The sequence below is a fragment of the Suncus etruscus genome, chromosome 11, assembly GCF_024139225.1.
Source record: "Suncus etruscus isolate mSunEtr1 chromosome 11, mSunEtr1.pri.cur, whole genome shotgun sequence".
Lineage (NCBI taxonomy): Eukaryota > Metazoa > Chordata > Mammalia > Eulipotyphla > Soricidae > Suncus > Suncus etruscus.
The window spans coordinates 96,609,878-96,622,989 of record NC_064858.1 but is presented as its reverse complement, the minus strand read 5'-3'; positions in this window follow the sequence as shown (position 1 = coordinate 96,622,989).

Genomic DNA, 13,112 nt, shown 5'->3' with positions numbered 1-13,112 from the left:
ATTGCAAATACACAAATAAATGAGTGTAACTGTGTTGGGATTATTTACATAGGAAACCACCATTAAAGCTATGGATAATTACAGTTCCTCACTCAATAAAAATATTTTTAAAAGCAATTATCTATAACACTTGTTTTGAGTTTTAATATATGCATGTCACCTTTTATTTATTAAAATCTACTAAATGGGGACCAGAGCATAGTGGGTAGGGTATTTTCCTTTAGCCTGCCAGGAGCAATTTCTGAGCACAGAACCAGGAGTAACTCCTGAGCACAGCCGAGTGTCGTTCAAAAAACAAAAAAAATTTTTCAGTAAAATATTCAAATTCATTGACAAGACTTTTTCAAAACAGGTGGTTGGATGGAAAACATAGAGAGGCTATAGGTGTAATTTCTTTCTGGAGAGGGGTCAAAGTGTATATATAATAAACACTAGTATCTTTAGAAAAAATAATAAAAATTCAAATGATCATACAGACCAACTCAATTCAAACACACATCTTTGTTGGGAAGTATTAGGGCTAAACTGAGTCCCCCTCAAAAATATATTAAATCAAGTACTAATCTCTCATATTTTGGAAACATCATGATTAAGATTGAGATTCTAAAATAAAAATACTGGCTTAGGACTGGAGAAATAGCATAGTAGGTAGGGTAGGATGTTTTCCTTGCACGTAGTCAACCTGGGTTCAATCCCGAGCATCCTTTACGGTGCCCTGAACCTGCTAGGAGTGATTTCTGAGTGCAGACCCAGAGGTAACCCATGAGAATTACTGGGTTTGGTCCCAAAACAAACAAACAAATAAAAATACTGGCTTGATATTGCAGCATCTGGCATAGCACCTTAGTTTGTTAATTTGAATCAACAAATGCAATATAGGATATATATAGGGTGTATTATCTAAATTATAGAATTAAATAAATCATTTAATTGGCACTTAAAATTTTTATTGTTCTTTATTTTTTCTATTTATTTTGGGGTTGAGGCTCATACATGGCTGTGCTCAGGGTTTATTCCAGAATGTTCTCAGAAATCACTCTTGGTAGTGCTTGGGGGAGCTGTATAGGATGCCAGAGATTAAACCTGGGTAGGCTATATATAAAGGCAAGCAAACACCTTACCACAACACTATGTCTTAGGTCTCAGATTGCTCTTAAATACATTTTTATTGTTACTTGGTGATGCTAAGGATCAAACCCATGTCCCATGTGTATAGAGCATGGACTTTATTTACCCCTGAATTATATCCTGAACATATTTTATATGCTTTTCTTTTTTAAACAATTTTATTTTATTTTATTGAAACCATTATGATTTATAAAATTCTTCATAGTTGGGTTCAGACTTACAGTCAATCAGGGCCCACTCACCACCAATTTTGACCTCCCACCATTGTGTTCCCAAAATATATCCCAACCACCAGCCTTTGTCCACCACTATTTTTATATTTTAAATATATTATTTCTTTTGGATATTCGGCCATATACAGTAATGCTCAGGGGATGATTTCAGTTCAGAGGTCACTCAAAGTAGTACTTGGGGAATTATGTAGTACTAGGAATCAACTTCAGGCCTTCTTGCATGCAGAATATGAACTCCAAACTTTTGAGCTATATATTTATTGAGCCACTTATTTTTTTTGTTTGGGTCAAGAGGTTACTATCACACTTGGCTATACTCAGGGAGGGCTTCTGTCTCCTAGCTCAAAGACCACTTCTTGGAATTTTCAGGGGACCACATATGGTGATTGACAGATTGGTGCATGTAAGGCAAGAGCCTTATTCACTGTGCTATCTATGCTCTCTTCAGCCCACCCTTTCTCTTTTTCTTTTTAAAAGTTAAATAATATAGAGAGAAGAATTAATGCACAACAATGACATATTACATTAAAGAAAAAGGTAGAAATGAGGATAATACAATTAGGGTAGAAATATACTGAAAAGAAAATAAGCTTGAGAGAATGTGTTTATTTTATAACCACACATAGCTTTTTCATAATTTTTTGACTATTTTTTCAATTCACAGTGGATGGATAATGATGCGTATTAAAATAAGAAATATTCTACTGAAGAAAATCACTTCCACAACATAGAATTTGATGACTTGTCTACAATTTAAGGAGGACAGAATAGGCCATCAGAAATCCTGTCTGACCTAGACTTTTTAGGAGAAACCATGAAGATTCTTTTGTCCAAACCATGGGAATTCTAGTAGAGGAGATTGGTTTATATTATATCAATAGAGGTCCCAAAAGACAGGAAATTTCTCCTAAGACAGGAGAAAGTTATATTATAAAAGAATCTGGCCCTAGGAGATTGGAAAGACTTTTGAAATTGCTCCAAAGGGAGTTTCAGATGCTCATTAGAGTCTCTCTTGAGAACTCCTCCTAAATTTTCTATAAAAAAAGATTCTAAAACTTAAAGAGTAAAGCCACTCTTCTGAGTCCCAAAATATTCTTATTCATCATTTAAAGTCAATTCAAGGTTTTTGAGAAGTGAAAAAATTCTTTAACCTTAAAAACTACTAATTCAGAAAAATGAATTTCTGACAACAAAATCATGAATGACACTGACAGAAAAATACTGAAAAAGTTCTGAAATAGCACTGGTTGGATTTTCTTTTCTCAACAATTTATCTTTTTCTTTCTTTCTTTCTTTCTTTCTTTCTTTCTTTCTTTCTTTCTTTCTTTCTTTCTTTCTTTCTTTCTTTCTTTCTTTCTTTCTTTCTTTCTTTCTTTCTTTCTTTCTTTCTTTCTTTCTTTCTTTCTTTCTTTCTTTCTTTCTTTCTTTCTTTCTTTCTTTCTTTCTTTCTTTCTTTCTTTCTTTCTTTCTTTCTTTCTTTCTTTCTTTCTTTCTTTCTTTCTTTCTTTCTTTCTCTCTCTCTCTCTCTCTCTCTCTCTCTCTCTCTTTTACTGTTTTTGCAGTGCTCCTTTGACTCTAATCTTTTTTTTTTTAATCAACATCTTCACTCAAACACCTTGACCACAAACATGATTGTAGTTGGGCCCAGGCCATGCAAAGAACACCCTCCTTTACCTAGTGCAACACTCCCAACACCAAAGTCCCACATCTCCCTCCTCCCCACCCCACCCTCGTCTGCACTCCAGACAGGCCCCCACCTCCCTCATTCTTCCACACTGCCACCATAGTTCCCAATGCAGTCACCTCTCCAACTGCACTCATCACTTTTTTCAGTGAGCTTCATATCGTGAGCTGGATCTTCCATCCCTCCTCTCTTTAGTCTCTGAGAATTATTGCAAAAATGTCTTTCATTTTTCTTAAAACCATAGATGAGTGAGACTAGTCTGTGTCTATCTCTCTCCCTCTGGCTTATTTCACTCAGCATGATAGATTCCATGTACATCCATGTATATCTTTACCTGTGCTAGTCCTTTTGTCATGAAGAGTTGACATGGGATGGAACACACTATACTGCCTCTTAGAAGAGGGACCAACTAGAATTTTGAAAGAAAATAACACCCTAAATGAGACTTTATTCTGGACATTACTTTATGTATTTATATTATTTTTATTTTAGACTCTGCAATTTATAGCACTATTAAGAATAGGGTTTCATATGTGCAACATCCCAATACTACACTGACCCCCAAAGTGTTCCACTGCCCTGCACCATTGTTTTAGGATCATCTCTATCCCCTTATCCTAGTAAATTCAGTTCTGTAGTCCAGCTCTTAGATTCTGTTTCTAAATATGACTTAAAAATTCTGAGAGAAATGACAGGCAATCTATAAAGATGACTGATAAAAGAGAAAAAGAATGTTCTTAAGGTGAAGGGTTAAGCAGAAAGTAAATTAATATTGTAGACTTTGAGAATGTAATGGGGAAATCCTCTAAGAGAGGGGAATCGGGAAAGAATGTCTTTCTCCATTCAAACTTCAGTTAATTTTTTTTTAGGAAGACATGTCAATAGAGATATTCAGAGAGCAGAATTCTGTATCAGAGGATACTGATGACTTTCTCAGGTACAGCTTGGAAATAATTTGCCACTTAGATAAATCCTTCCATAATGAGTTGATTAGTGTTATAGTGTAGATATAGTGTAGATATAACTGTAGATATAAGAATCTAACTTAGAGACCTCCACAGTCTTTCTTGGTATGAAAAAAGTCAGTGTGAAGTCCTAGGCACTCAAGAGGATAGTCTGAAAAGAGAAGAGACAATGGCAAAAAAAAAAAAAAAAACCAGCCTGAGCTAATTCCAACTCTAGAAAATTGAGACTCTGCAATGAGTCAAGGTAAAGTTCATTTTCATAAGCAATGGGTATTATTATGAAATCCATAACTTGAAGTAGAACCTACTGCATCTTAGTCAGCACTAGCAAAGCACTACCAAAGAAATGAGAAGACCAAGCTATCATAATAGATGCAATGAAATTGGACCCCAGGCTCCAGAGACCAAGAGGGCTAGCAAACCTTCCCAGTGGCAACCACCCTAGCAATAGGACTCTTGTCTAAGTAGAAAGCCCCATGTGAGGCAGTTTGGGGAAATCCTATAAAGAAAAACTAAGAACAAAGAAGGGACACACATGTGTTGCCCTGGTACTGATATTTTCCTTCCTATGATGTGTACTTCATATTTTTACTCTGGATTGTGTACTAGGCTTTCTCTTCCTTTGGAGAATCCCACACTTTCTTCAGTGTGTTACTCATTACTCTCTCTTTTTCTTATTCTTTACCCTTCCTCAGATTTTTCAAATAAAATTTTTTTTACTTAAAAAATAAAAAGAGAGATAACTATTGACTTCAACCATAGGTTATAAAGGACTAATGTGGCCTAATATAGTCATGCCCTATATGAAAGTTTTCTATAGGTAAATATCATTTTTGGAATGAGGTGAATAAAAATGAATAATGAAGAGAGAAATTATTATCCAGGAAATATGTTTACAAACCTCAATAAGATTGAGGTGCCATATTTAACTTGGAGAATTGTTTTCTGTTTTATTTTGTTTTGCTTCATTTTTGGTGCCACACCCCAAAGTGCTCAGGGATTACCACTAGCTCATTGTTCGAGGATTACAATCAGGGTGCTCTGAGGTTACTCCCAACAGGAATTTGGGAAATCTGTGTGGTGCTAGGAATGGGACTAGATACCTGCATGCTAAGCATGTACTCCTGGTTCTCAGAAATAATTTTTCCTCAACTCTGAAGGCAGAAAAACTGATTTGGAAGTTAGTTCAAACATGTTCTCTTGAAGGCTCTAGGGAAGAATTTACTTGATGCTGTTCTCTTAGCTCCTCGCATTGCCTTCACATTGCTTGAAAGGTGTATGCGAATATTACAATGTGGCAATGAATTTCCTCAGTAGAAATATTCTATATTTTTAACATGCAACATTAACCACTGTGAATTGATAAAAGTAGAGGAATAACAAAATGAGATGTAAAATATGAAATGAGCACATTCTCTCAAATAATGAATTTCTTTTCCCACTTTAATTATTTAATAGTGTTCTCTAAACTAGTTTTTTGAAACTTTGTAAATTATTATGGGCCATGTATTTTTTCTATATTATTTTTCTTTAGAAAACAAGAAAAATCTATTTAGAAAATCATATAAACTTAAGATGTCATGAAACAACTTATTGAACTATATGAGTATACACATTTATATATGTATATATCTTCATAGTTAACTGTTTCAAACTGGCCAGTTCACATTAATATTTGTAATTTCCTGTTTTGTACAGGTACTATAGTAGATGCTACAATATCATGCCTTTGGGGGGTACTAATTTAGTCACTATAATTCAAAACATTCAGTATGGCAAAAGGGCACAGACTTTGATGTCATACAGCTCTTCTTAGATCTACCATTTGTAACCTGATCTTGCCCTTAAAGATTGTCAGGCTGATGATGAAAATTGCTATAATATGAAATATGTAATTTGCAGATAAGTCATTAGCTTTCACTACCAAAGGGATAGATTTCATAAATAGAGTTGGAAACTCTGAAACATCTAGAAATTCAGAAGGTAGAACCAGAATATAGTCAAGATGAGAAAACAAATGCCCTCAAAGTCAATCCACTTCATCACAAATGTAATATTTCCTCTTCTTTTTTGTTTGATTTTGGTTTTTGGACCATACCCAGTGATGCTCAGGGGTTATTCCCAGCTATGTGCTCAGAAATCCCTCCTGGGTTGGGGAACCACATGGGATGCTAGGAATTGAACTGCAATTCATCCGAGGCTAGTGCGGGCTCCATCCCCAATATTTCCTCATTTTATGAAAATACAGTTATATTGAATATATAGATGATCATATATTTTTATCTCTTCATCCATCTTTGGGCATTTAGTTTGTTTCCATAACTTGGATACTCTGCATACTGCTTTGATAAAAGAGTTCAGATCTAATTTTTGGTTAGCTATTAAGGCCCTGTTAGTTGCATAGTATTCTTAGCTCAGTTTCAGGCACATAATGTTCTAACATGAATCCCACCACCAGTGTCAATCTCCCTCCACCAATGTTCACAGATATGTTTTCTTGAAAGGAAAAATTTTTAAAATTTATTTAAAGGAAATATATCACATAGTTGACACAATTGATTATAATATATTTGTTTCAGGAAGAACAAAGTCAAAGTTATTTAAAAAACTAAAAAAACGAACGAGATGAAAGAGAAAGAAAAGGTTTAGTAGCAAGTATATTTTTGAAAATCATTGAATCACCAATTAACTCATTAAAAGCCTAGCAGAGGTTTAATAAGCTTTTCTTCTTTTTTTAACGATCAGAGTTAAAGAATTACAGCAAAAACAGTGTTAGAGTGGCAATTGTTTGCATAAGCCCAGCAAAATATGGGGGACTTGGAAAGGAAAAGCCTTGGCCTAAATACGAGACCTTACCCCTGAAGTTTTCTGGCATAAGACCATTTCTAGGCTCCGGGCATACTAGGTTGTCCAACCCAAGTCATTGCCTGTAGTGCCAATAAACCTTTCCTCACACAGTCTCTGTTCTTGGTGTGAAGTTTCTGTAGTTAAAGATCCTGGAATCTGTGCATATCCTGCATTGAAGTCAGGTTGATGTGGAGCATTCTCTAGTTTCACCTCGCAATTAGAGGGCAATTCGGATAGCTCTGCCCAGAAAGCAGGTTGTTGTTGTTGTTGTTGTTGTTGTTGTTGTTTATACTCGGTGTTAAGAAACCTTTCTTTGGAGTAGATCAATTCCGGGGCAGCTGTAGAGTCTTCTGTGGTAGAGGACTGCTCCCAGGTGATGTTATAGGCAACCGTGGTTGTTTTGTAGCTGGCATCCTGGTTCAGGGGTGAATGGACAATGCCCATTGGAAGGAACATTTTAACAATTTATTGTTGCAGTTTGGATTTTGTAATTACAATATTGTTGGTTCTGTATATGTGTATATATATATATATACATACGTATCTCATCTCTGTATTTCTGATTGCTTGAGAGCCTTATTTCTATACCTCCCATCCTTCTCTCCTTATTGAACCCCTTTCGTTTCTTTCTTTCCCTTCCCTCATTAATATGCTCAAAGCATAGATAGTCTGGGTATTTCCCCACTGAGACCACGAATCCCTTTTGCGGTTATATTTCTATATACCACAGATAAGTGAGCTGGTCTGCTATCTGTTGTTCTTCCTGAAGAGTACAGATATTTTTAAAGTTAGCATTTCTGTTTCTTTTGGATATATTTCAAGAAATGGAACTCATGAATTCTATGGTTGCCCTACATTTAATTTTTTGAGAAACTTTCATACTGTTTTTCATGGAGACTATAACAATTAACACCAATTGTGCATAAAGTCCTCTGCGTCATCACTAACAAGTCTTCTCTCTAGTTGGTTTCATAACAGCCATCCTAACAGATGGGAAGTGAAACATCATTGTGGTTTTATTTGCACTTCCCTGATGATTAATTACATTGAACATCTTCTCATGTAATTGCTGGCCATTCTACTTTGAAAAATATAATTTGAACCCTCTGTCTAGTTTAGAATGCAATTGCTTGTTCCTTTGCTATTGAATTGTATTTCAGTTTATTTAACTTAAAATTGGGGGGTGGCCAATAATGGATGAGAGCAGTTAAATATACATACTCTATATAGTAAATATAGACTTAACTATATATACCTATATATGATATATAGTTATATTAGTATATAAAGATTTAGTACTAATATAATTATTATAAGTTATATGATAATATAAATGTCATATAATATATAACTATAAGTATTTGTAGTTATATATATTTAAATATATTCACTGAGTATATGTCTATATATATGTATATAGTATTTGCATATAGTATATGTATATTGTATGTATATGGTATATGTTATACTAAGTACATAGACATATACTGTATTTTCCGGCATATAAGACGACTTTTGAAACAAAAAAAAAGTCAATCGAAAATTGGGGGTCGTCTTATACGATGAGTATATCCTGAAAAATGTTTCAATATGCCGCTAAAGGAAAATTGTCTGAATATTGCCACAAAACGAATTTTCAAACTTGATCCTGCACCAATCACTGCAAGGCTGCTCGGACCCTCCCTCTCTAACCCAGCCAAACCAAGAAGGCTTTTGATGCATGCAAATTAGACAATGTTCTGGACCCGAATCTACGCTGTCAAAAGCCTGCTAGATTGGCCAGAGTCAGAGAGGAAGTCTATTACAGTAGAACCTTTGAACCTTTGCTTGTTGTGATTGGCTTACTGTGGAAGATGCAGTTGCAGCACAGGAATGTTCTGTCTGATACAGCGAATATAGGCCTAAATCTATGTTTTAACTGCAAAATTAGGGGGGTCATCTTATACACCCAGTCGTCTTATATGCTGGAAAATATGGTATATACTCAGGGGATTGAAGAGATATTACTGTGGGAGAGTGTTTTTTTTGTATTCAGGATACCAGGGCTTTGTGATCTTCAGCATCCCATATGGTCCTGAGTGCAGAACAAGGTGTAGCCCCAAGGCATTACTGGTCTCAAAACAAAACAAAACTCTATATATATGTGTGTACACACACACACACACACACACACACACAACACACACACACAGGTTGGAGGGACAACTCAATGGGCTGTGTACTGGCCTTGCATGTGGCCAACCCTAGTCTAATCCTCATCAGAACATACAATATTCAAATACTGCTGGGGATAGCTTCTGAGCAACAAGGGGTGTGCTTCCCTAACCAAATGCATGTATAAACAGAGGTATAGGTGTGTATAGTTATGAATATAGGTAGATACAGGTATAGATATGTGTTCTGAGTTGTAACATTCTTACACGACACTCACCATGGTATTTTATAAATATAAGTTGCAAATTAGCACATTAACATGTAGTCACAAAATACCACTTATACTAATTGCCCGAATAAAATAATAAGGTATGTAGATACCTTAAAACTTTGACATATATATTATTTTTCTTGTTAGTCGTATTTGTTTTGGGGCCACACTAGCAGCACTCAGGGGTTACTTCTGGCTCTGTGCTCAGAAATTACTCCTGGCAGTCTCAGGGGAACAAATGAGATACCAGGAATCGAACTTGAGTCTTCCTTGTGCAAGATAAATGGCATTCCCGCTATACTATCACTCCAGTCCCTCACCTATATTTTAATCTTTAACAAGTATTTAAGGTCATCTACAAGTTGGAATTTTATCCATAAGCTCTTTTTTTTTTTTTTACCAAAATTGTAATTCAGTCTTGAGTAGTCCAGATTTATTGGGTTTTCTTATACTGTTTTAACTCAGTTTTAAATAATGCCCCACAGTAAGATTAATGAGATAGATATCAAGAAAATTCATTTCTTATTATTGTACATAATTTATCTAGAAGTGTTATTTTCTTAATTGTGTTTTTAAAATGTGCTTTAATTTTGTTCCTTGGGATTAAAAATAATAAGGGGCTACAGATAAGATTCAGTATTAGAATACAAGCCTCATTTGTTTGATGCTCTGAATTCAATCCCTGCGCCATAATAAAAAAATTAATTTGTTATATATTAACTTGTGGATTTAAAAGAAAGACCAGGCTATTCTGTCCTACCCAATCTAAATTAGTGGGGTTTTTTGTGTTTTTTTGTTTTTGTTTTTGTTTTTTTTGGTTTTGGGGTCACACCCGGTGGTGCTCAGGAGTTACTCCTGGCTGTCTGCTCAGAAATAGCTCCTGGCAGGCACGGGGGACCATATGGGACACCGGGATTCGAACCAACCACCTTTGGTCCTGGATCAGCTACTTGCAAGGCAAACGCCGCTGTGCTATCTCTCCGAGCCCTAAATTAGTGTGTTTATTCTAGGGTTTGTTTAAGGCAACCCAATTAGGTATAACTAAAAATATAATAAAAATAAAATGAAATAAAATATATATTTGTTTTAAATTTTTATACCCAATTTACAAATTTCTATTTTGTCTTTTATTATGTTTATATTTTATAATCTATGCATGTGATTTGTAAATAACTATTTCTGTATGTAAAGGATCATGTGCTTTATTATTTTTGTTTTAGGATATTCAATTAAAAATGACCTTGAAGTGAAATGTCATTCCCATTTTTTCCTACATTCCAGAGTGGTATCATCAGGCTCAAGATTTCCTTACTCTGCCAATTGTGGGCACTACTCTTAGAGTCCTTATCAGAAGCAGCTGCAATCTTAACAAGAGAATAAGAAATATTAATGCCCTTTGAACCCTATGCTCTGCGGACTTGCCAGTTTGGCTAAACATCAAGAAAAATGCAAATCTGGAATATTATTGGACATATCTTCTATAAGGGACTACATGAATTTAGGAACTAGCTTGGATTTCCTGACATTTTTTCTCTGTGTAATTTTTGTTTTGTTTTGTTTGTTTTTCTCTTTCATTTTCCCACTATATATTTTTGTTGTTGTTGTATGAATACTTTATTGTATACACTTGAAGGCTCTGCAACCACTGTTACCAAGGATGTACCATGTTACAAGGAAACAATACAAATACAAACAAGGTTTTATTTGAGCCAGGAAAACCAGAGTTTTGTAACTGTAGAATTCATAAACTTTGGCAAGTTATTTATCCTCAGTAATTTTTTTAAGTTTGCTAATCAGCTAAACTTTTTTTAAATAATATTTTATTTAAACACCTTGGTTACAAACATAATTGTGGTTGGGTTTCAATCATATAAGAGGACACCCCCATCACCAGCGCAACATTCCCACCACCAATGTCCCAAATATCCCTCCTCTCCACCCCCCCCCACCTGTAATCTAGACAGGCTTTCTATTTTCCTCATACATTCTCATTGTTAGGATAGTTCGCAATGTAGTTATTTCTCTAACTAAATTCATCACTCTTTGTGGTGAGGTTCATGAAGTGGGCTGTAACGTCCAGCCCTCCTCTCTTTTGTCTCTGAAAATTATTGCAAGAATGTCTTTCATTTTTCTTAAAACCCATAAATGAGTGAGACGATTCTGCGTCTATCTCTCTCTGACTTATTTCACTCAGCATAATAGATTCTATGTACATTCATGTATAGGAAAATTTCATGACTTCATCTCTCCTTTTGGCTGCATAATATTCCATTGTGTATATGTACCACAGTTTCTTTAGCCATTCATCTGTTGAAGGGCATCTTGGTTGTTTCCAGAGTCTTGCTATGGTAAATAGTGCTGCAATGAATATAGGTGTAAGAAGAGATTTTTGTATTGTATTTTTATGTTCCTACGGTATATTCCTAGGAGTGGTATAGCTTAATTGTATGGGAGCTCGATTTCCAGTTTTTGGAGGAATCTCCATATCGCTTTCCATAAAGGTTGAACTAGACGGCATTCCCACCAGCAGTGGATAAGAGTTCCTTTCTCTCCACATCCCCGCCAACACTGTTTGTTCTCATTCTTTGTGATATGTGCCAATCTCTGTGGTGTGAGGTGGTACCTCATAGTTGTTTTGATTTGCATCTCCCTGATGATTAGTTATGTGGAGCATTTTTTCATGTGCCTTTTGGCCATTTGTATTTCTTCTTTATCAAAGTGTCTGTCCATTTCTTCTCCCCATTTTTTGATGGGATTAGATTTTTTTCCCTTGTAAAGTTCTGTCAGTGCCTTGTATATTTTGGAGATTAGCCCCTTATCTGATGCATTTTCCCACTATATCGAAATGCTAAGATTTACAATATTATTAAAGATTTCACTGCACATACTACAAGAGATCCCACTTCCCTCCATCAATATCCCAAGGACCTCCTGGATTCCCTTCCTCTAAATTTTGTTCTATAGATCAATTCTTTTTGTTTGTTTGTCTGTTTTTTGTTTTAGGGGGCAAACCCAGATGCTCAGGGGTTACTCCTGACTATGCTCTCAAAAATCACTCCTGGCTTGGAGTACCATATGGGACTCTGGGGGATTGAACCTCGGTCAGTCCTAGCATGCAAGGCAAATGTCTTACCGATGAGCCACTACTCCAGCCCCAGAAGACCAACTTTTTAATTCTGTTGCCTTTGGCCACTTATTATTCCCTTACTATGTTTCTTTATATCACACACATGAAAGAGATTATTCTGTATCTCCTGACTGATTTCACTCAGCTTAATATTCTCTAGTTTCTTTCATGTAGTGACAAAACGCTTGGTTTTATCTTATAGCTGAATTTTATTTTTAAAATTATTTTTATTGATTAATTGATTGATTGATTTGTTTTTTTGGAACTACACCTGTCAGTGCTCAGGGGTTACTCCTGGCTCTGCACTCAGAAATCTCCCCTGGAAGACTGGAAGAACATATGGGATGCCAGGAATTGAATCATGTCCCTCCAGGGTCAGTCATATACAAGGCAAACGCCCTATTTCTGTGCTATCTCTCTGGCCCTATTGCTAAATTTTATATAAATATATCACAATTTCTTTATCTCATCATTTGTTTTGGAGCATTTTTATTATTTACTCATCTTGACTATTGAGAATAGTGAACATAGGGTCATAAACGTCTTTGAATTATTTTGGGGGGCCTGTGGCATAGATGCCAAAAAGTGAATATCTGGGTTAAATAGAAGCTCAATTCTTAGCTTTTGGAGAGGAGTACATATTGTTAGCCAAAAATGTTGAACCTGTCAACATTCACATCAACAGTGGATGAAGTTTCTTTGT